The sequence below is a fragment of the Bos indicus genome, chromosome 4 (assembly GCF_029378745.1).
Source record: "Bos indicus isolate NIAB-ARS_2022 breed Sahiwal x Tharparkar chromosome 4, NIAB-ARS_B.indTharparkar_mat_pri_1.0, whole genome shotgun sequence".
In the NCBI taxonomy this organism is placed as follows: domain Eukaryota; kingdom Metazoa; phylum Chordata; class Mammalia; order Artiodactyla; family Bovidae; genus Bos; species Bos indicus.
The window spans coordinates 73,006,571-73,032,310 of NC_091763.1; the positions used below are offsets into that span (position 1 = coordinate 73,006,571).

Genomic DNA, 25,740 nt, shown 5'->3' on the forward strand with positions numbered 1-25,740 from the left:
GACTTTTCAGATTATACTTAGTAATGTACACTTACAATTCCACCATGACTTTTCATGGCAGGATAGTTCATTTATTTTTAGTGCTGAATGATATTTCATTTTCTAGATGTAGCACAGTTTATGTTATAGTTTCCCCACAGATACTCTTGGGTTTTCTGTGCAACAGTTATATCTCCAGTGAAAAATGACAATTTTTGTTTATTTCTAATTTTTATTACTTAATTTTATTTTTATTACTTTATTGCATTGATTAAAACTTAAAAGATCACATATTATCAAATTTTGTAATCATGATGATACCAAAAGTGTCAAAAAGTTTAGTATAATTGGTCTAATATTATCTTAGGTTAATAGTTTTAGAGGGAGAAATGTATTTTTAGTGTGTTTTTTAGTCTTTTTATTGTTTAATTTAATTATTCCTGAATCTGTTTCAGAATTTATATTTTTCCAATTTTTAAAATTTTATGTTTTTAATTCTTGAAAAATTATTGTATTACTTCTAATTTCTATGTATCCACTTTCCTTTCTAATATTCTTTCTTTAATGCCTCTTTTTCTTGAACGTTACTTTTAGAGATTTGTTACTCTTTAAAATTTTCTCCAAGAGACCTTCTTTGATTTTGTTGATATTCTCTTTTCTTTGCTCTTCTATCATTAATAATATCTTTTATATTTGGTCATTTTCCTTCTATTGTATTTATGTATGCAATATCTTTTAGATTTTTAAAATTAGTTCTGTTTCCAAAATATATATCCCTGTGCTATTGCAGATCTGATTATCTTATTCACCGTTGTCCCTAGGTGGAGTTCCAGCTCCTTATCCAGGTCACAAACCCAAATCTCTTCCCATCTCTAGTCTGATCCTTTGCACTTCCAGATCATCTTAGTTCTCCACATGCCTCATACCCTTCCTTCTACCTGTAATTCTGGTCACTTTTCCTTTCCTGACAAACCCTTCAGAATCGATCTCAGATATTCTCATTAAACCCTAGTTTGCACTAAGAGTTCTCCTTGTCCTGTGTACCATTGCACCTGGAGAATCTTTCTATTAAACCATTTAGTGCTAGAATTGAGTTGATCTCTTCATTACTGTATCTTCCCAAGTATGCTCCAATTACTGCAGGATAAGAGTCTTGTCTTATTCATTTTAAAACAGATGTTCTATTTTGAAATAATGTCAGACTTATAGAAAAGTTGCTAAAAGAGTGCAGAGAATCCCTGTAAAATCCCCATCTGATTTTACTTTCTCTAGTGCTATCATTTATGGCATATCTGTCAAATCTAAGAAACCAACATTGACACATTTTATTAACTAAATTGCAAACTTTATTTGGATTTCATCAGTTTTTCCATTAATTTACTTCTGTTTCAGAATTCTGTCCAGGATGCTATATTGCATTCAGTTATCATACCTCCTTAGCCTTTGGGGATCTATGACAATTTATCAGTCTTTGCTTGTTTTTCTTATTCAGTTTTATAACCCAGCAACTAAGTGATTTAAACTGATATCTTAGATATAGACAATGAATTATTCAGGCTTTTATAGTTCTGCTCTCTCATTTTGCTGTTTGCTCAGTTTTGATGTTTGTACCTGCTGCTAAAAATTTGCTGCTTTATGCAATACACAAATCTCTGACTCTAGTGCCAGCTAGCTTTACCTTTGGGCTTTATGCTAGTTACTTCATAGGCATTTCCTACATTGGGGCCACAGGAATTTCCTGGCTGGCTAATATGAAAAATTTCCAAACATATGGTTAAAATTTACAAAACTGATAAGCTCCAATATTTCATATCCACTGACTGCTCAAAATAACATCAAGGGATAAGGTGAGATCTCACAATTCTTTAGAGCTCTAGCATTGTAAATTCAATAGTTCCTTCATGTCCACAAGACCAGAGGATATCAGACACGCCTCAGTATTTGGTACAACTGGCTCCTTGCTAGCTACATAAGGGGATGGTGTGCTAAAGAGCATCCATTACATAAGACAAACCTCTTTGGAGGAAATCCCCCTGGTGTATGGACTCTGACCTTGATTGGATCCAGCAGCAGTGAGAATGTACCCCCAGGGCTCTGTACATCGCACCAATAACTCACTACTTGGAACAACATAAAGTGGGTAAGATGAAGAATTCTGGAAATATCTGCATGCAATTTTGTACCTTTAGGCTTAGATTATTCACTCACTAAAAGCTCTCCTTGAGCCCCATGAATGATAACTTTGACCTAACAGATATGCTTTTAAACAAAGAATTTTTGTTTGGACACTTAACTTTTACTCCCTTGAAGTCTTCAATGATGCATAAGCTTGCTCTAAAAACAAGGAGTGAAAAAATTACTTGGTCTAACTGGATACAGAAAGTAATTTTATAAATTTACTAACAATATCCCAATAGACTTTTCACATTATCCCCTTTATAACCCTTTGACAAAAATATAATTTAGACAAATCACAGCTTTGGAAATACCTGCAACTGAGAAATACAATAACGAAGATTATAGGGTTTTTCATGAACATCATCCCCAAAGAGTTACAGCCAAATCATTTAGAACCTCTGGGGGGAAATAAAACTCAAGGTTGCATTTATATGTAATTTTATTTGTCCTGAGGCCAGCCTGACTACCAGAGAAGCAAAGGCTGATGTAGGGCACAAAGTTTTTGCTCAAGATAGATGTTGGACTTTTGTATAATACCTATCAACATAGTAACTGGTACATGTATAATTCCCTAAAAATTATATAATTACGTAGGATAAAAATTTAAAGCCAAATCTGGAAACCTTAGCCATCAACATAAGACTGATGGCTCTGTTTGAAAGGCAATTGTTTAATTCTTTGGTTCATCTTGCTAAAAGTGTATGGCAGTTGCTATCTGCTATCACCTGTTCACAGAACTCGCAAAATTTTGGTGATTAGTCTATAGACTTGCACAAAGTAAGTAAGTGATCAAAAGATACTTCTTGATTGAATACATGATGATGAGTTTAATTAATACAACAAAGTTTATGGAGCATTCCAAAGCCTTCTTCGACTCCAAGAATTATTTTAAACTTGAGACTGACTTGGAGGGGGAAAAGTGGTTATGTTTCATAAAACTAGAGTGGACTTTTATGGGCCAAATGAGTTTCCAGTTTTTGTGTAGGAGAAAGGGGAATATTCTCTTAGGTAAACCAACAGTACCGAGCAAGATAATTCCCAAAGAGAATATACCAACCCAGTCTTTCATGAATTCTCACAGGACCCCTATTAAATGCATCTTCACTGAATTCCTATCTTTATATCTTTTCTTTACCTTAGAGAATGCTGCCTCAGTAACTCCTTTTTAAGCATAACTCAGATTATTTCTGTCATAAGGGTGGTGTCATCTGCATATCTGAGGTTATTGCTATATCTCCTGGCAATCTTGATTCTGGCTTGTGCTTCTTCCAGCCCAGCATTTCTCATGATGTACTCTTAATAGAAGTTAAATAAGCAGGGTGACAATACACAGCCTTGACATACTCCTTTTCCTATTTGGAGCCAGTCTGTTGTTCCACGTCTAGTTTTAACTGTTGCTTCCTGAGCTGCATACAGGTTTCTCAAGAGGCAGGTCAGGTGGTCTGGTATTCCCATCTCTTTCAGAATTTTCCACAGTTTATTGTGATCCACACAATCAAAGGCTTTGGCATAGTCAATAAAGCAGAAATAGACATTTTTCTGGAACTCTCTTGCTTTTTTGATGATCCACCGGATGTTGGCAATTATGGTTATTTCTTGCTGGGAGAAATATCAATAATCTCAGATATGCAGATGACACTGCCCTTATGGCAGAAGTGAAGAACTAGAGCCTCTTGATGAAAGTGAAAGAGGAGAGTGAAAAAGTTGGCTTAAAGCTCAACATTCAGAAAACTAAGATCATGGCATCTGGTCCCATCAGTTTATGGCAAATAGATGGGGAAACAGTGGAAACAGAGGCTGACTTTATTTTTTGGGGCTCCAAAATCACTGCAGATGGTGACTACAGCCATGGAATTAAGACATGCTTACTCCTTGGAAGGAAAGTTATGACCAACCTAGACAGCATATTAACAAACAGAGACATTACTTTGCCAACAACGGTCCATCTAGTCAAGGCTATGGTTTTTCCAGTGGTCATGTGTGGATGTGAGAGTTGGACTGTGAAGAAAGCTGAGGGCTGAAGAGTTGATGCTTTTGAGCTGTGGTGTTGGAGAAGACTCTTGAGAGTCCCTTGGACTGCAAGGAGATCCAATCAGTCCATCCTAAAGGAGATCAGTCCTGGGTGTTCATTGGAAGGACTGATGCTAAAGCTGAAACTCCAATTCTTGGGCCACCTCATGTGAAGAGTTGATTCATTGGAAAAGACTCTGATTCTGGGAGGGATTGGAGGCAGGAGGAGAAGGGGACAACAGAGGATGAGATGGCTGGATGGCATCACCGACTCGATGGACGTGAGTTTGAGTGAACTCAGGGAGTTGGTGATGGACAGGGAGGCCTGGAGTGCTGCGATTCATGGGGTCGAAAGGAGTCAGACACAACTGAACAACTGAACTGAACTGAACACATTGTTGACTGACACAATGAGAGGTTTTTGCAGAAATTAATGCCTGTAGCCAGCAACTTGTTATGTAAGTGACTATTGAAACACACCAGTCTATAACATTGAGGTAACAAAAGACGTATTAATATGTCTGTGGTAAATAAATTGTTAATAAAGTTGTTCTGAATAAGATACCAGACTTTGTATGGGCACATTCTTTCCTTTCTCTTAGGTAAATACAAGGAGAAGGCAATGGCACCCATTCCAGTACTCTTGCCTGGAAAATCCCATGGACAGAGGGGCCTAGTGGGCTGCAGTCTATGGGGTTGCTAGGAATCGGACATGAATGAGCGACTTCACTTTCACTTTTCACTTTTATGCGTTGGAGAAGGAAATGGCAGCCCACTCCAATGTTCTTGCCTGGATAATCCCAGGGACGGGGAAGCCTGGTGGGCTGCCGTCTATGGGGTTGCACAGAGTCGGACATGACTGAAGTGACTTAGCAGCAGCAGCAGCAGCAGCAGGTAAAGACAAGGACTGGGATAACCAGGTCAAGTGATATGTGTGTATTTAAATATTTTAGGAACTACTCATTGTTTTCAAAAGTGCATGTGACATTTTATATTCTGATCAATGGCACTTGAGAGTTCTAGTTACTTCACAGTCTCATCATCACTTCGTATGATAACATTTTTTTAATTTCAGAAATTCTTGGACAACTGGCACTCTAGGATGCATCTGGATCCCAGGGTAACAGCGGGAATCCCAGGCCTATAGCTTCCTCCCCATCCACCTGGTGTGCATTTCTTGGCCCAGGGCCAGGAGTGAAGGGATCTTAGAACCTGGGCAACTTTTTCCCTCAGGTTCCTGAGCCAGGGCTAACCTGGCTCCTCCCCAATATGCTTCTTGACATATGATGGACCATCTCAGACACTGGAATTCGCTTTGAAATTACACTGCCAGCTGACTTCAGCTGGCGAGCATATTTAGAAATGTTGCCAAAAGAAAGACATCCTTCCTGCATCATTTTCTGTCAGTGGACACTGTTTGTGCATGGAGAAATTTTACTTTTTTATTTCCACCACCACAATAATGAAGAAATATCAGATAATTAAAGTAATAAAAATGCAGTAATATTAAAAAAAAGTTGATGTTTGACAGAAACCAACATAATGCTGTAAAGCAATTATCCTTCAATTAAAAAATAAATTGAAAGCTAAAAGAAAAAAAATAAAGCACTGTCTTAAATGTTTTAAAAAAAGAAATTCTAATCAGTATGTTGTGGCATCTCATTGTCTTAATGACTAATGATACTGAATATATATTTATGTGCTTAAGTCATGTATTTTATGTGGTGTAGTGTCCATTCAGACCTTATATCTTGTATGGTAGACTATTCAAATATTTTGTCTATTTTTCTTACCTTTTAAGAGTCATTTATACATTCAGGGTACAGATTTTTTTTATTAGATATATAATTTGCAAATATTTTCTCCCAGTTGGCAGCTTATCTTTTAAACACTTTAATGATACCTTTCAAATAGTAGAAGTACAAAATTTTGATGACATTCACAAAGATTTTTCTCTTATGTTCTTCTCCAGAAATTTTGTAGGTTTTTAATTTATTTATTGGTGGTAAAAATATGGCTAGCATGAGATTTACTCTCAACAAATTTTTTGTTCAACTACTGTGTTGGTAACTGTAAGCACAGTGTAGTACAGTAGATCTCCCGAACTCTTCCTTCTCACATGACTGAAACTCTATACTATTTAACAGTATTCTGTTTCCCCTTCCTGCAGACACTATTAAGTGTTACCAAATGCCAGTTTCTTTGCCTGATGCACAGTGAGGCCAACAAACCAAAACACTGGAGTTTGGAACAGAAAAAGTTTTGTTGCAGGGCCATGGAAGGAAAATGAGTGGCTCATGCTCAAAAAACATGGGACTCCCCTACTCCCCCAAAGAGTTTCAGCAAAGCATTTTTTTTTCAAGGCAACTTGAGGGAGGGCCATCCCAGGGTATGTGATCACCTTGTGCACAATTCTGATTGGTTGATGTTGAGGTAACAAGGTAGTGTCACAGGTGCTAACATTATCAATCCTTAAGTGCCAGAAGATCTGGGGTACATGCTCATGATCATCAAGTAGTTCATTTATTCCTTTGGGTAGTGGATTTTAGCATCTGAAAAACTCAGGAAATCTGCATGAAATACTATTATCCAGTACATCAAAGAGGAGCTACAGCAGAGGATATAGGGGAAGGGAGACTGTTCCAGGAAGGTCCCCTTGGGTCCTGCTGGGTTACACAACCACCATTCTGCTTTCTGCTTCTCTGAGTTGGATGAATTTAGATATGTTTGGTAGTTTTCAATGCACAAGTTCTTTACCTTTTTGGTTAACAATCTGAGCATTTCATTTTTTTTTCCCCATGCTGTTGGAAACAGGAATGTTTCCTTTTTTTCTTCTATTTTCAAAATTGAAGCATAATTAATTTACAATGTTATGTTAGTTTCCAGTTACAGTAGATTATTTTCCATGAAAGGTTATTATAAAACACTGATTATAGTTCCCTGTGCTATATAGTAGGTCCTGTTGTTTACATATTTTATATATAGTAGTATGTATATGTTAATCCCAACCTCCTAGGTTTTCCTCCCCCTCACCTTTCCCTTTTGGTTTGTTCTCTAAGTTTATTTTCTAAGTCTGTGGGTATGTTTCTGTTTTGTAAGTTAGTTCATTTGTGTGTTTGTTTAGGGTCCACATATAAATGATATCATATGATATTTGTTTTTCTCTGTTAAGGTTGATAAACCTAATCAACCTACCACATGCATAGAAATACAAATAGCAATTTAGACAAAATGAGGTGACAAAGGAATATATTTCAGAGGAAAGAATGAGCTAAAAACCCAGAAGAAGAACTAAGTCACTTAGAGATAGGCAATTTACCCAGAAATGTTTTTTTTAATTTCCATCTTGAGCTGTTCACTGTTAGTGTATAGAAATTCAACTGACTTTTGTATATTGTTTTTGTACTGTGCAACTTTATTGAATTTGTTTATTAGTTTACAACTCTTTTTGAATTGGGAGAAGGCAATGGCACCCCACTCCAGTACTCTTGCCTGGAAAATCCCATGGGCGGAGGAGCCTGGTAGGCTGCAGTCCATGGGGTCTCGAAGAGTTGGACACGACTGAGCGACTTCACTTTCACTTTTCACTTTGATGCATTGGAGAAGGAAATGGCAACCCACTCCAGTGTTCTTGCCTGGAGAATCCCAGGGACAGGGGAGCCTGGTGGGCTGCCGTCTATGGGGTCGCACAGAGTCGGACACGACTGAAGCGACTTAGCAGCAGCAGCAGCAGCTTTTTAAATTATGTAAAATGAAAGAGACCAAATAAAATCATCAAAAGGGGAAATCTCTTGCTTGTTTGGAAACTAGGAAAACATAAATTGGATACTTTTTATAGGAACATTGAACAATGTAGTGGGGGTGTCTTTAGCAGCAGTTTTATCCAAAGAGTTTCTTCACAGAGCCCTTTATTATGTCACCCCTCAATAAAAGCCGAGGACATAAGGCTAAATCACAGTGCTATGAAGACATTTCTGTGACTGACTGATTTCCAATTATGAACTGAAGGGAAACGTGACAGTGTGACTCGTGTCTAGGACTGATAGGCTGATTTCTGAAGTGCACACCGTAGAAATGGGGGCGGGGGAAGAACTTAATATTAAATTGTGAAATTATGGTCAAATATTAAAAATGAGTATCTTTTCCATTTTCTATAGCATAAAATATATTACTTCTATATTAGACTAAAATAAGAAATGTTTTGTTGATTTTTACGAAGTTTTGAGGATCTTTGTGTAAAAGTCCATCTCAGTTAAAAGAAGCTCTTAATCTTAAAAACCTTAATTATAACCACAAAGTAGCAAAAATCTTTAAACAATTTTTGTAAATTGTTGCAACTTAAATTGTGAGACTCTCAGTTTCCACTTTAAATCATTTTAAAAGGAGACCTAATTAGGAATCTTTATATAAAGCACTTTAGACAAAACTTCTTAAACGAAGTCTAAACAGAAAAGCAAACACGAAGGTAAATTATCGCTGCAATAGGAAACAAAATGAAATGTGTGTAAAAGCGTTAATAAGAATACAACAGGCTTCCACAACTACACTCAGGAGAGAGATGGGGGCTTGTATATAGTCTTTTCTTTTTAAATAAATGAAGAGGGGAATGGAAAGTAGGATAATCAAGATGGCTGGAACACAGCTCCTTAAAAATAGGTTTTCAATTTGCACAACTGAAGGAATAGTATTATTTTCTGTAAAGGCTCATGAGGAAACACAAGTTGTAAAGCAGCAGGCAAAACAAAATAGAAAATGTGAATGAAACAGGATGGCTTACATTTGGGATACTGAAATCAACCAGCTTGACTTAATAAATTATTTTGGGGAAGCCAAACAAAACTTGAAAACAACAGTGTTATTTTTGAAAGCAATCCATTTTATAACAAAAAAAGCTAAGATCAGTGAATTCTACCTCAATTTTTATTACTGACTAAATCTGAGTAAGTAAAAGAAGAGGGAAGAGATGCTGATGCTTTGGGGGATGGAAATGAAAAATGATAATGATTAGTTGTGATACTTTGTCCCACTTTTCAATGACTCGTGAGCATGATCATTGTGATCACATGCTCCTATGTGGCCTGCAAAATCTAAATTATTTACTACCTGGCCCTTTATGGGAAAAGTTTTCTCATGTCTAGACTGAAAACATTTGAATTATCTTCCACTTAGTTGTTACATCTGCAAGAGAAATGGGATAAAAACCATTAGTAGAAATGATTGTACGTACTTGACGGTATTGGAATCTAATATACATTTATCATGACAATAAGCAACTTAGTAGTAGGAAAATGACTTTAAAAGGATTTGTTGCTGAAAGAGTATTAATTCCTCTTTTTTGATCATTTGATTATCAAAACTCAAAGAAGAGAAATGGTGTTTTATTGTCCTTTCCCAATGATCTCAAAATGATTTTCAATCATTAACTAAGCCTCCTGGCAAATATTATCCCTGTTTTACAAATATAAAATTCAGAGCAATGAGAACTTAAATTACTTCATTAGAACCAGGTGGTAAAATGATAGAGGAACTGGGAACAAAATTATTCTCACAAGTTAGTATTATTTTATCTCTTGATTATTCCCCAGCTTCAGCATACAGTTTAAATGCTTTTAGAAATGTTTCCAACTCTTTTTTTTTTTTTTCTTTTTTGCCTCTTGGTTTAAAACTAGGACACATACTTACATGAGAAGTTGTGACTATTTTGGCCATTATAATCAAACAAGCCTACAAAATAAAACTTCATTCATTCAACACTTCATTCATTTTCTTAGTCATCCCTAGAATGTGAGAGTCAGGTGAGGGCCAAGTAAAACAAAATGTAAAGTTTCAGAGGAAATTGAAATTATTCAAAATGGAAAAAAGAAAGAATTTAATTAAAGGCTTAAAATGTGCTGAAACTGTTCTTTCATTCTTTTCTGGATATCAGTACATTGGTTTAAGCCTAGAAAACAAAGTATACTGAGTTGTTGAATAAGGAGACATGGTTTCATATTCATTTTGCAAGAGTAGAATAACCAAATCACTAAAATGAGAAAGAAGAGCCTGAAGGATTATGCCTCTTCTTGAGACTGAAGCAATTATCTCTCAATATCTGAAATTCTGCTTCTTTGTCAAAATGCAGTTCAAAAGTTGAGTCCTCCGTGAAGTATTACTTCTGCTTTGGAAGGCTTATCATATCTCCCTCTACACTCTCTTAGAATTGGGTTAAAGCGTCTGCCTGGAATGTGGGAGACCCAGGTTCAATCCCTAGGTCAGGAAGATCCCCTGGAGAAGGAAATAGCCACCCACTCCAGTACTCTGGCCTGGAGAATCCCATGGAGGGAGGAGACCAAGGATCAAGCAACACGAGTATCACCTGGAAACTTGTTAGAAATGCAAATTCTCAGATTCTTCCCAGACTGTCTGAGGCAGAAACTCAGGGGGTGGGATCCAACAGTCTGTTAAGTCCTCCAGGTGTTTCCAATCCCCACTAAAACTTGAGAACTATGGCTTTCGCAACTCGTACAATATTTCATTTCTGTTTTATTGTAGCTTGCAACAATTCCTCCACTGGCTCTCCAAGGCTTTAGGTATGTCTGTTTAGTCTTTTTTTTTTTTTTTTTTTATCTTGAACTCCTCATATTGCTAAGACCATGGAGTTTACAGTATTTTGCATTCAGTATTAATGAATATTTGCTGTTAAGTTGATATTATACTTGACTTTGGTATGTCAGTACATTAGTTGTAAAATATATATATTGGATATTTTCCCTAGAAAAATAGCAGAGTACTTGAGAAAATAATTTTACATATTTTCTCTTGATCCAGTGAGTCCTTAAAAAAAAAAAAGACACAGGTTTTCAAAGTCTGGTATTCCTTGTACCATCCTCAGAGAAGGTCCCTTAGTGATTCTGCTGTGTGCTTCTTATCCTCTTGGTAAAATTGTAATGATTGACCACAAGCTTTGAAATCAGATCAATAGAAATTTTGCCCCAGCCCTGCTACATTTTCTCTGTGCTTGTTCAACGTACTTAACCTTTATATTCTTGAGTTTCCATCTGAAAAACAGGGTATAATGCTCATTTTGCTAAGTTCTTACAAGGTTTAAAAGTAAAAACTGTCACATGTAAAGTAATCAATAAACATAATGCTGTTATTTAATTTTTGGCTTTATTATTATCAACTTGAGGAAAGAACAGATATACATTTTCTACTGTGAATAATTATAGTATGTTCAACTGATTATTCTAAAAGTACTGCATAATTGCTCTACTGTGAAAGAATATAGTATTTCTGCACTAGGGAAAAAATACCTGGACAATGGTTTATTCTCTAAATTGTCCAATTGATGAAATTACTTTTTTCTAAAGACTGAGTTGTTACAAAACCCTTAAAAAGAGACAACATGCTGTTTAAGAAAGAATTGTAGACTTGAAATCAGAAGGCCCACATTAGAGTCCTAGTTCCCTTCTCTTCATGGTTAGGATTTGAGTTAGGTTACAAATCAAGGTGCAAGTTACTTAGCAATCTGAACTTCAGTTTTTCACCTTTGTAAAATAAAACCAATAAAAATTTGTAAATTAGTTAATTTCATTGAGTTGCTAAAAGAAATAACAAAACCATAAATGTAAAAGTTGTAAAGTAGTACATAAATACAAGGTGTAAAAACACCTTGCTGTGGCTATTATTATAATTATTATAAAATTGAGTTTCTCTGCTACTCATTATTTGCTAGTTTCTTGTATTATGTGGACATGGTTTGTTTTGGAGTCCAAGTGAGAACAAATTGAGTAATATTATTTTAATTAATTTATTTTTAATTTTTATTTTATATTTGAGTAGAGTTGATTTACAGTGTTGGGTTAGTTTCATGTGTACAACAAAGTGATTCACTTTATATATATATATATATATATATATATATATACACACACACACATATATTTACACACATATATCCATTCTTTTCCAGATCCTTTTCCCATATAGGTTATTATAGAATATTTAATAGAGTTCCTTGTGCTGTAAATTAGGTACTTGTTGGTTATCTGTTTTATATATAGTAGTGTGTATATGTTAATCCCCCTTCCATGTTCTTATTGATGTACTCATACCCGCGAAGAATGGGGTTCATAACTTTGAAACATAGTGCATGTGCTAATAAAATGCTATTGGACACAAATGACTTCTGCTCTGACAACTGACCCTGCTTGGATTTAAATTGGTGTCCATGAGGCATGTGGCATTGCACTGTATCATGCAGGGCTATCAGATTCTCTGCCTTTGAAGGGAAAACGTATTTTCTGGCTTACTGTCACTACAGTCCTAGTTAATCAGTTCCCTGGTGCTTCTCTTTATGACTTCAGGCTGTGCAGTAGTTCTGCAGTAAAACTACATTCTCACAGGGCTTTTGATTTTATTTGAAGTTCTCGTGCTTATGCTTGAGTTTTCTATTTCTTAATATTTATGAATGGCATATGAGCTTGATGGCAGTTTTAGAATCAGCCAAGAAGTCCCCCAGGATGTCTGATCTGGCTGTTTTTATAAAAGAACAACCACCAGCAGCCCCTTTCCTTTGCTTGCTTTGGAGGTTAAATCAACAAAACCATAAGATACATGCCTAAAGTTTGGAGCTTCTCCTGCTTTTTTAATTGAGGGTTAGAGATAGATCCTTTGTAACCTAGAGATAGATACTAAATGTGATGCATACATCAAGGAAGGATTCTCTAGAAAGGTAGACAGAAGGACAAGCTTGCCCCCCTACAGTACAAGACTTTGATAAGGCATGATCTCAGTCATTGGGAAGATAGCTCAGGACTGAAGTAATTTCCAAAACCCAGCTGGGATGGACTATCCTGACCTGGGTACTAAGGAATGCAGAAACATAGGCTATGGCCACAGGAATAATACAGTAAGGAAATACAGAAAAGCATGAGAGGACACTGGAAGTAACATTAATCTAATTATGTAGTATATTATGTTTCTTCTGTATGATTTTCTGTGTCTTCCAAATTTCATGTAGTGAACATGTATTATTTTTCTCAACAGGACAAATGTGCAGTGAGACAGCAGAGCAAATAGTGTAAGTTCTTACAAGATTTCTTCCTTCTCCATTCCTGTATTTCCAGAGGTGAGTGTAGTGCCTGGATCCTTGTCGGCACTCAATAAATATTTGCTGAGTGGAAGAATTAATTCATCTTGAAAAAAACTGCAGAAAAATATGCCTCATATGGGGCTTCCCTGGTGGCTCAGTGGTGTTTACTACTGCCAATGCAGGAGACATGGGTTCAACCCCTGCGTCTGGAAGATCCTCTGGAGAAGGAAATGGCAACCCACTCCAGCATTCTTGCCTGGGGAATCCTGTGGACAGAGGAGCATGGTCCATGGTGTCGCAAAAGAGTCAGACATGACTTAGCGACTGAACAATAACAACAACAACAACGCCTCATAGGATGATGAATATATTAAAAATATACCAATGTATAACATTACAGTATGTGTGAAGTCATTGGATGGTTTTAGTCATATGAGTGATATAACCTGAATTATGCTTTACAAAAATATCACTTTGTATACCATGCAAAAGTGACCTTTGGGGGGAAGAAACAGAAGTGCTTGACCATTTGAAAGCTATTCTAGACAAAAAAAATTATAAGTTGAACTGACGCTGTTAGTAAGGAATGGTTGCTGTTAACTGTAATTTTGCATAACAATGCAATTATTGTTAGCAGATTGGACATAGGCTATGGGGAACAAAGAGTGGTAAAAAAAAATGACTGCAGATTTTTTGGAGTGAGGTGCAGGAACAATGATGTACCATTTCTTGAGAATAGTGATGGGGGAAAGAATAACTGGGGGAAAGTGGAGAGGACATAATTCTCTTTTGGTCATAATACATGTGAACTTCTCATTATGTATAAAAGATGCTCAGTTAATACTAATCTTATTATTTCTATAAATCTATATAGTTCAGGAGGGAAATCAGCACTGAAGATACAATTTGTGTGTTGTATAATCAATGAATATATTTACATTTAAACCAACATTTATACATTTAAACCAGGGGATTGGGTGATTCTGCAGATAGATAGATAAATAGATAGATTCACACACACACACATATTGAAAATTTTAGGTGAAGTCACTCAGCAAGATTGAGTGCTTTTTCTTAACAGTTCTCTGATGCTCAGGTTCAGGTGTGGATTAGACAGACAGTTGGATTTAACCAAGGCTTACGGAGTGTAAAATGAGCATGACAGAGTGAGAACAGGAGAGTGGAGGGGATATGAAAAGGAGTGCTTTACAATTATGCCAAACACTGTATTGTATAATATGAACATTTCTCGTGTCTATCAATATTCTAATAAGAATATATCCAAATCAATTTATAACATATCCAAATGCATAACCATTTTTTTATGTCTGTCAATATTGATGATGTTTTCATAGCAGAACCCTTTGCACCTGCTCACATGTAAAATATGGCATGAAAAAGTGGACGTTGCTTTTTCCTGTGCTTATTTCAATAAAAGTTAATGAACTCTCTTCCTGGGTACCGGAAACCTTTTCTCTACAGTTTGACCAATGGTTTCTAAAATTGCTTTGTTCTTGAGTTGGAAGGTACAACTTTCTCATCTTCAGTCCAGAACTGGCCCTGCAAAAAAAAAAAAAAAAAAATCCAGTGGCATGCACTGAGAGGAAACACATGTCGAACACGTGCTGTCCTGTCTGGGGAAGGAGGCCTCCCTCCCTTCTTGCCCCACCATAGGACCCAACAGCGTTCCGTTTGGGTTTGGGCCAGTGGCTAGCCCTGCCTCTCAGCCTTCCCTTTTCAGCTGCTGTGAATGCTCTGGTGAAGCCTGCAGAGGAAAACACATTTTACTAGAGAAAATCAAATCCCTGACAATAGACAAGAAGATTCACAGCCCCAGCAATTGATGATAGGATAACGTGTGGCTGACTTCATAACATGGCTGCAGTAAGACAAAATGTGCCAACTGTTAGGAAATGAAATGTAATAAACTTGCTATAAAAATAGATTTCGAACACCATAACGTATGGAGAAACAGGAAGCTGCAAAGGGAAAGTGGCAGGGCCATTAGAGAACTGAGTATTCAAGCTTTCATTAGACTTGGCTGCAGTTGGACATGTGCTCCAAGTTAGTGGTATGAACTGTTTGAGGACTGCTGAAGTTGACTCAGTTTTATTTAGGGGCCTTTTTTTCCTTCTTGTACCAGTATGCCATTGTAAATTAGGATTCTAACATTTCAGAAGTGCCCTTTTCCCTTTATAGCCAAACTTAAAATCCTCTTAGTGTCTGCCTGAAGCTTTGGGAGGTGTGCTCTTTTAGTCCACTAAGCAAACATTTAATTAATTAGCATTGTTGAGATGGAGCCATAAATATGTGTTGACTGAAAAGAAGGGAGGGCTTAGGGTTTCGGTTCACTCCTAAGTGAACAGGATGTGGACAATTCCCGTATTTGTGTGACATTTGTCCTGGACAACAGAGATGGTGCTCTTGGGACAAGTCAGTCTTATTTGCCTCATGCCACAGTGTGATATTTCATGACCTGAAGGTGGGAGTAAACCCTTCTGCATAAAGAAGGCAATAAACAAGCCAAGGAACTAGGGAGCTCTTCTTAATTTCCCTCTGGCATCCCAAGTAAAATGAATTGTAAAAGCCACACTGTTTGGAATGTAAAGACAAGGCCCAAATGTTCTTAATTTACTCCCAGGGAGCACTCAATCCAGCTGACTGTAACATAAGGAATTTAATAAAGTAAAAGCAAGTTATCTAGTCAAACCTCCTGCTGCTTTTTTATAATATCAAAATGAAAATAGGCTTAATTTGGTGTTATTGTAATCGAATTCATTATGATATCCAAACATGTTTTATGCTTTCCTCCCCTTGGATATGATGTTGCTGCTGATTGTATGGATGGGAAGGAGGTTAAATTGCTCACTTGTTGAATGCAGATTAATTCTCGATGCTGAGGAATTGCTCACCAAACTTTACAGATAATTTATAAACTGTTTATTTCTAATGGAAATATGCTGGATAAACTGAGTCATTTTATCTTATTTAATGAAGAGCTTATTAGACAATTTTATATACAAGGTTGTTATTAATCCAACATGAATTGTTTTTCTGTAAACTCACTGTAAGTACAAAAGATTAAAGTTGAAATTATCAACAATGGCTATGCATCCTGGTCTGCTAGGTGCTCTGCAGGCTTCCTCAGATGATATGAGTGTGCCCTATGCCCATGAGGCTGTTTAAGGAGACAAAGGAATCACATTAGACACTGAGCCTTAAAGAATACAGAGGACAACAGAAGTGTCAGCCATGAGTTCAGAGAGTGAATTCAAACTAATCCCTTGCCCACTCCAGTACTTTTGCCTGGAAAATCCCATGGACGGAGGAGCCTGGTAGGCTGCAGTCCATGGGGTTGCTAAGAGTAAGACATGACTGGGAGACTTCACTTTCACTTTCACCTTCCCCTCTTAAATAGAGAATTTAAGTTTTCCAACTTCCTACATGGTGGTGATTTCTCATACCTCTCATTTGCCTTTTTGAAGATTGTGATCAACCAGATTTCATTAAGAATAGTGAAGAAACATCATTAATTCAGAATAATCAGGCTGGCTCATCAGAATGTGCCAAACATAACAAGCTGATGCTAGTAGAAAACTAGAGTTTAACATACCATAGAGAATGGGAAGTGATATGTATATGCTGTATTCTAAACTTCCCAAATGATGATAGAATAGGGTGTTGGCTAAAAATGTTAAGCATGGAAAGGATTATGATATATTGCCAGACAGAAAACTGCTTGTAATACATAATAAAATCATCAGTCAATACAGGGAAGACTGTGATAACTGAGAACATGGGTGAGATATACCTATAGATAAACGGGTAAGGCACAGCATCTGTAGAATGACAGTGATGACTTGATTCTTGATTGGATTGGTACCTTATGTATCAATCAATGACAAATTTATCTTTCCTGGTGGCTCAGACAGTAAAGAATCTGCTTGTAATGCAGGAGACCTGGCTTCAATCCCTGAGTTGGGAAGATCCCCTAGAGAAGGGAATGGCTACCCACTCCAATATTCTTGCCTAGAGAATTCCATGGACAGAGGAGCCTGGCAGCCTGCCGTGCATGGGGCTGCACAAGAGTCAGACACTACTGAGCGACTAAGCACACACACTCACAATGACCAATTAAGGGAAGAGCAATTCCAGGGTGAAAGAGAGACAGAGCACAGCCAGTTCAGAATTCTTGGAGATAATTCTTTTCTGGTCACTTTCTAGGTGCCATGGGTGATGGTTGTTTGGACTTGCCATCATGCGTTTGTGTGTTGTGGGTTAGGATGAGACTTTTCTCTTTTGAGTCAGTAATTAGAATAAAAAGATCACATGCCATCTTACTTTCCCTCCTCATACCTCCATTTGTGATGAAGGGTTGCTATTCTCCCACCTAATAGATTGTGATGCCTTCCTTCTAGAGGAGCCCGACTTTGCCTTTGTTTTTGGTTCTTAAGTAGGCATGGAAATAAAAGTATTAGTTATTTACTCTAGATAGGACTTCGAGAATTCAAACCCAACACAGTATTTTAGGATTTACGTTCAAGGAGAAAGAAGTGACCATAGAGTTGATCTGATGAGGAGAATAGGATATTGTCTGTCAGTCAAGATAAACTATGGCTAAGTTATCAGCAACCCTTAGGATATTTGAGTATGAAATAGGACTCTCTCCTTCTGATTCACCCTCAGTGCACTGCTAACCAACTGCAAGACCTCAGCCTACTGATGGAAGAGATTGCTAGTGGTGTAGTCTCAACAGCTAGATGGGAAGATTTTCTAAGTAAACAATAATAATTCCTTATATCTCAATGGGGGCTTCCCAGGTGGTGCTACTGGTAAAGAACCCTCCTGCTGATGCAGGAGATGTAACCGACATGGGTTTAGTCCCTGGGTCGGGAAGATCCCCTGGAGGAAGGCGTGGCAACCCACTTCAGTATTCTTGCCTGGAGAATCCCATGGACAGAGGAGCCTGGCCAGTTTCAGTCCATAGGTTTGCAAAGAGTTGAAAATGACTGAAGTGACTTGGCACACACACACACATATCTCAATGGGACTCTAGAATTTAAAGTAACCACCAACATATGCTATTTACTTGATTGTCAGTACAATCCCTAAACTATAAAATAAATGCAAATGGTAGGAAAAGTATACTCACTATTTCCTGATTTACTAAAACAGCTAATGATCTGTATGAGACAACATAAATCAATATTATATTGTATATCAATAACTCATTCATTGCCCTTCTAAATCAATACCAATATATATGACACTGTTTTATTAGGTTAGGAAGGAAACATACATGCATACTCTTCTAGAAACCAAGAACTGAAGATAGAAATTAAATCACACAAGACCACAAAGCAATTAGAAAGTGAGCTGAAATTAGAACTCAAAATTCTTACTCTTATTCTAATACTGATAAAGAAGATGGTCTCTGCTAATTATTTAATGTAGAGGCAGTCTGAGCCTGTATACATAGGCTTAGACTATAAATATGTATGTATATATGGTAGACACTAGCCACATCCTTCCAATTCAATATTTAACTACACATTACATATGATATTAAATTTAAAACTATCATTGACTTTCCAGGCAACATGTGGCATCCTTCTTTTCCAAATTTAAATCATTTCATTCTGAAAGTATAAAAAAGACCAGAGGCAACAGCAAGACTTAACTGGACAAATTTCTAAGTCAATGTTGCATTTGATTTCGATATTTTTGTCTTGTACTAGCATTTTAAATGTAAGGATATTAGATGAATAGCACAGAAAAGATAAATTGTCCTGAGGTGCCCTTGCTGGTGTTACAAAAAAGTTATTTTAGAAATAATTTTCTTTTTACATCAAAGCCTTTTCAAAGAGCTGGTTCAGGGAAGAATTTGATATTTACCAAAACTAGTATTTCTAAAACTGCAAAGCCCATGTTCTATTAAAAAGAATTCTCACTTCTCAAAAATTTAAAGAAGCCCAAGAGTGCCAAATGCAAAGCTCTTTTAAGTAAATGAAATGGACCAGCTGTGAGAAAAATCTGCACCATGATCCGGTGGAAAGCAATGGTCATAAGCTCTGCCTTAATCACTCTCGAGGCTTGTTTCCTTGAGAAGGAAGTAACATGAGACCTCAGTTTCCTCATGAGAGACCAAATGGGGTTGGACTCTATAATATGTAAGCATCATTTCAGTTATAATAACCTATGGTTGTAAAGCCTACATTTTATAGCATTACATGTTTGGATTTGACTCCCTCACCAGCCTAGCAAATAAACTTGTTTTCTATCAGTTCAGTTCAGTCGCTCAGTCGTGTCCGACTCTTTGTGACCCCATGAATCGCAGCACGCCAGGCCTCCCTGTCCATCACCAACTCCCAGAGTTCTCTCAGACTCACATCCATCGAGTCAGTGATGCCATCCAGCCATCTCATCCTCTGTCGTCCCTTTCTCCTCCTGCCCTCAATCCCTCCCAGCAACAGAGTCTTTTCCAATGAGTCAACTCTTCTCATGAGGTGGCCAAAGTACTGGAGTTTCAGCTTTAGCATCATTCCTTCCAAAGAAATCCCAGGGCTGATCTCCTTCAGAATGGACTGGTTGGATCTCCTTGCAGTCCAAGGGACTCTCAAGAGTCTTCTCCAACACCACAGTTCAAAAGCATCAATTCTTCGGTGCTTAGCTTTCTTCACAGTCCAACTCTCACATCCATACATGACCACAGGAAAAATCATAGCCTTGACTAGATGGACCTTTGTTGGCAGAGTAATGTCTCTGCTTTTCAATATGCTATCTAGGTTGGTCATAACTTTTCTTCCAAGGAGTAAGCGTCTTTTAATTTCATGGCTGCAGTCACCATCTGCAGTGATTTTGGAGCCCAGAAAAATAAAGTCTGACACTGTTTCCACTGTTTCCCCATCTATTTCCCATGAAGTGATGGGACCAGATGCTATGATCTTCATTTTCTGAATATTGAGCTTTAAGCCAACTTTTTCACTCTCCACTTTCACTTTCATCAAGAGGCTTTTGAGTTCCTCTTCACTTTCTGCCATAAGAGTGGTGTCATCTGCATATCTGAGGTTATTGATATTTCTCCCGGCAATCTTGACTCCAGTTTGTGTTTCTTCCAGTCCAGCGTTTCTCATGATGTTCTCTGCATATAAGTTAAATAAACAGGGTGACAATATACAGCCTTGACGAACTCCTTTTCCTATTTGGAACCAGTCTGTTGTTCCATGTCCAGTTCTAACTGTTGCTGCCTGACCTGCATACAGGTTTCTCAAGAGGCAGGTCAGGTGGTCTGGTATTCCCATCTCTTTCAGAATTTTCCACAGTTTATTGTGATACACACAGTCAAAGGCTTTGGCATAGTCAATAAAGCAGAAATAGATGTTTTTCTGGAACTCTCCTGCTTTTTCCATGATCCAGAGGATGTTGGCAATTTGATCTCTGGTTCCTCTGCCTTTTCTAAAACCAGCTTGAACATCTGGAAGTTCACGGTTCACATATTGCTGAAGCCTGGCTTGGAGAATTTTGAGCATTACTTTACTAGCATGTGAGATGAGTGCAATTGTGTGGTAGTTTTTAGCATATCTACCCAGATTTTACTGAAAAGATTTCTTCTCCTTTTTTGCCCATAGACCTCAGCTTTTTGAAAAATTCACCCATGTATTTCTGGAGATATTTGTTTGCATGTGCTTGGTATAAACCTCAGTCTTGCCAGTGGCCAGGGCTGTTCACTGAGTCTCTGTCAGGGACACTCAGCTCCACCACACCTACCAAAGCCTTGCTGTTGCTCTGCTGGTCAGTTGCCACGTTATCCAGACACTGTCTCCTGGAACTCCCAAGCTGTACACCTTTGAGATCCAAGACTATGATGTATTTCCTACAATCTCTCTGCCTCAGAACCAGTTTAGAAATGCCTTTTTTTCTTACGGCTTCAATCCCAGTCATGGGCCTGGACTGAGGAAAAGGGTGGGAAGTATTTATCTTTCTTAGTTATAGAACTCATGCAGAAATCTACTTCTCACAGATTCCTTTTCCGCCAAAGCAAATTATCAGTGCCTAGATTCCTGAGAGGTTGTGGAGCCCACAAAAGCCATCTCAATTTCTGCCAAATCAAGGCTTCTCTTTTACTGAACATTCAAAAGTATTTGTTGGTGGGAATAAATATTTTAGAATGGTTCATAACACCTCTAATAATTAGCTGCAATCTTCTTAATAAAGGGACAGGCAATTAGCACAAGGACACATACCTTCAGATTAGAAGTATCTTGTTCTTGTATCACATTGATTTTCCTATTGCAGAGTCTTTCATCTACGATTTACTCTTAGGACACTAAATTTTCTATCATTATCTGAGTGATATGGATCGCCACTATCAAGTAGATGTTCATAAATGGGACTTCAACTTTAGAAAGAGGAGGTAATACTAATATAGGCATTGATTTAGAAAGGCAATGAGTGAGTTACTCATTACTCATATATATTACTCATATATATAAAATACTTGATATATATAACTGTCTCATATATATGAGCTGTTTTAGGTAAGCTGGGAATAGTGGGTACAATTTTCCTACCATTTATATTTATTTCACAGTTCAGAGGTTGTACTGACAATCAAATAAAATAGCATATGTGTGAGTTTACTTTAAATTTTAGAGTTACACTTAGATATAAGCAGAAGATATTAAGAAGAGGTGGCAAGAATACACAGAAGAACTGTACAAAAAAGGTCTCCATGACCAAGATAATCATGATGGTGTGATTACTCACCTAGAGCCAGACATCCTGGAATGCAAAGTCAAGTGGGCCTTAGGAAGCTTCACTATGAACAAAGCTAGTGGAGGTGACGGAATTCCAGTTGAGCTATTTCAAATCCTAAAAGATGATGCTGTTAAAGTGCTGTACTCAATATGTCAGGAAATTTGGAGAACTCAGCAGTGGCCACAAGACTGGAAAAGGTCAGATATCATTCCAATCCCAAAGAAAGGCAATGCCAAAGAATGCCTAAACTACCGCACAATTGCACTCATCTCACACACTAGTAAAGTGATGCTTAAAATTCTCCAAGCCAGGCTTCAGCAATATGTGAACCATGAACTTCCAGATGTTCAAGCTGGTTTTAGAAAAGGCAGAGGAACCAGAGATCAAATTGCCAACATCTGCTGGATCATGGAAAAAGCAAGTGAGTTCCAGAAAAACATCTATTTCTGCTTTATTGATTATGCCAAAGCTTTATTGTGTATCACAATAAACTGTGGAAAATTCTGAAAGAGATGGGAATACCAGACCACCTGACCTGCCTCTTGAGAAATCTGTATGCAGGTCAGAAAGCAACAGTTAGAACTGGACATGGAACAACAGACTGGTTCCAAATAGGAAAAGGAGTTCGTCAAGGCTGTATATTGTCACCCTGCTTATTTAACTTCTATGCAGAGTACATCATGAGAAACACTGGGCTGGAAGAAGCACAAGCTGGAATTAATATTTCTGGGAGAAATATCAATAACCTCAGATATGCAGAAGACACCCCCCTTATGGCAGAAAATGAAGAAGAACTAAAGAGCTTCTTGATGAAAGTGAAAGAGGAGAGTGAAAAAGTTGGCTTAATACTCAACATTCAGAAAACTATGATCATGGCATCTGGTCCCATCACTTCATGGGAACTAGATGGGAAAACAGTGGAAAGAGTGTCAGACTTTATTTTGGGGGGCTCCAAAATCACTGCAGATGGTGACTGCAGCCATGAAATTAAAAGACACTTGCTCCTTGGAAGGAAAGTTATGACCAACCTAGACAACATATTACAAATGAGAGACATTACTTTGCCAACAAAGATCCATCTAGTCAAGGCTATGGTTTTTCTAGTAGTCATCTATGGATGTGAGAGTTGGACTAAAAAGAAAGCTGAGTGCTGTATTGGTGTTTTTCTTTCTGGCTTATTCACTCTGTGTAATAGGCTCCAGTTTCATCCACCTCTTTAGAACTGATTCAAATGTATTCTTTTTAATGGCTGAGTAATACTCCATTGTGTATATGTACCACAGCTTTCTTATCCATTCATCTGCTGATGGACATCTAGGTTGCTTCCATGTCCTGGCTATTATAAACAGTGCTGCGATGAACATTGGGGTACATGTGTCTCTTTCAATTCTGGTTTCCTCAGTGTGTATGCCCAGCAGTGGGATTGTTGGGTCATAAAGCAGTTCTATATCCAGTTTTTTAAGGAATCTCCACACTGTTCTCCATAGTGGCTGTACTAGTTTGCATTCCCACCAACAGTGTAAGAGGGTTCCCTTTTCTCCACACGCTCTCCAGCATTTATTGCTTGTATAGAGGGATGGTATGGGGAGGGAGGAGGGAGGAGGGTTCAGGATGGGGAACACGTGTATACCTTTGGAGGATTCATGTTGATATATGTCAAAACCAATACAATATTGTAAAGTTAAAAAATAAAATAAAATAAATTAAAAAAAAAAAAAAGAAAGCTGAGTGGTAAAGAATTGATGCTTTTGAACTGTGGTGTTGGAGAAGACTCTTGAGAGTCCCTTGGACTGCAAGGAGATCCAACCAGTCCATCGTAAAGATCAGTCTTGGGTGTTCATTGGAAGGACTGATGTTGAAGCTGAAACTCCAACACTTTGGCCACCTGATGCAAAGAGCTGACTCATTGGAAAAGACCCTGATGCTGGGAAAGATTAAAGGTGGTAGGAGAAGGAACGACAGAGTATGAGATGGATGGCATCACCGACTCAGTGGACATGGGTTTGGGTAAACTCCAGGAGTTGGTGATGGACCGGGAGGCCTGGCATGCTGCAGTCTGACTCTACAAAGATTTGGACATGACTGAGTGACTGAACTGAACTGAACTGAGATATAAAAAATTATTATTAGTGGTAGTAGTACCATTAGTATTAATTGCAGATAAACTATTCCCATCTGGCTTCTGAGGCTACTCTGCTAGTAGTCCCTTTTATTTGTATGGCTTAGTGGAAAGAGTTTGAAATTTGCAGTCATACATGTGGGATCAAATTTGACTGTACCCCTCACTGTATGGCAGAGTAAGTTATTCACAGTTTGAACCAATTTTCTCATCTATTAAGTGGAGATAATAAGTCATAGCTTTTATAGATTCTCTGAAGATTAAATGAGCCATAATATTAAAAGTACTTGATACATTAAATCTTAACAAATGTCATATATCTGAAGGGGTTCTTTTCCCTAGGTTTCTTATAGATTATCATTACCTCTTAGGATTTAGGAAGTGCAGAATGTCACTGTGTGACATTTATTGTGAAAGTAAATTTACCTCTCTGGTCTGTAGATAGCTTAATGGGAAAATATGAAGGTTGGCTTCAAATGATATCTAAAGTCCCTGGAGTTCTACAATTAGTGATTCCAGAGTTTTAAAGGTTTAATTCATTAATTAAATAATATTATTTTTTTCTCTTTGGTACCTGTCAAGTCACTTTAAAAACTATTATCATACTCCATTTATTTTCTAATAAATTTTTGACAAATTAGACATTCAAGAAATCCACTGAGTTTTGTTAAATTAAACCTATATAATACTGAGAGGGGTTTGAAAAAATAAACTCTTGTATTATGATTATCACACATATTATTTAATGAGGGATCATACAGAGTTTCCAGATGCTACTTATTTTTAGTGGGAGATGATAATTAACTTTATTCTACCTATCAGGCAATGAAGTATAGGTTGTTTCCTCATTTATCTTCATTGCTCTATGTATGCAAAAATTAACTGACTAAAATCAATCATTTTATTTTTTATTGAATATATTTGTATCCATGTTATGTTAGATTCAAGTGTACAACATAATGATGTGACCTTTAATTACATTAAAAATTATGACCACAATGAGCCTAGTACCCATTTGGCCTCATACAAAATTATTACAGTGACCATATTTCTTATGGTGTATATTACATCCCTATGACTTATTTATTTTATAGTTGGGAGATTGTCTCTAAATCCCCTTTACCTATTTTGCCTGATTCCCTAGCCCCGTGTGGACTTCCTCTCTGTGAATGTGTTTTCATTTTGTTTGTTTTGCTTTTAAGATTGCACATATAAGTGAAGTAATGGGTATTTGTCTTTGTCTGACATATTTCATTCAGCACAATACCCTCTAGATCCATCAGTATTGTCACAAATGACAAGATTTCATTTTTTAGGATGAATAATATTCCATTGTGTGTGTGTTTATATCTATACATACCACTTCTATTCCCATTCATCTATCAGGGGACACCTAGGTTGCTTCCATATCTTGCCTTTTATAAATAATGCTACAGTGAATAGAGGAGTGTAGATATCTTTTTGAATTAGTGCTTTTGTTTTCTTTAGAAACATAGCCCATGGCTGAATTGTAGGACCATATGGTAGTTCTATTTTTAATGTTTTGAAGAATATCCATACTGTTTTCTGTAGTGACTGTACCAATTTATATTCTGACCAATAGTGTATCAAGATTCCCTTTTCT

The 25,740-nt window shown here is 37.2% G+C and overlaps 1 long non-coding RNA gene across 2 annotated transcripts in view; it reads left to right on the plus strand.

Annotated features, from left to right (window-relative positions):
- Positions 1-25,740, plus strand: part of LOC139182734 (uncharacterized) — a 327,514-nt gene that overhangs the window by 232,148 nt on the left and 69,626 nt on the right. The window contains exons 3-4 of one of the 2 annotated variants that reach the window (XR_011566273.1): positions 10,699-10,736; positions 13,195-13,276. This is a non-coding gene — a long non-coding RNA (uncharacterized lncRNA). Of the gene's footprint in view, positions 1-10,698; positions 10,737-13,194; positions 16,780-25,740 lie in introns of those variants that run through there. The other variant, XR_011566272.1, reaches the window with a different exon arrangement.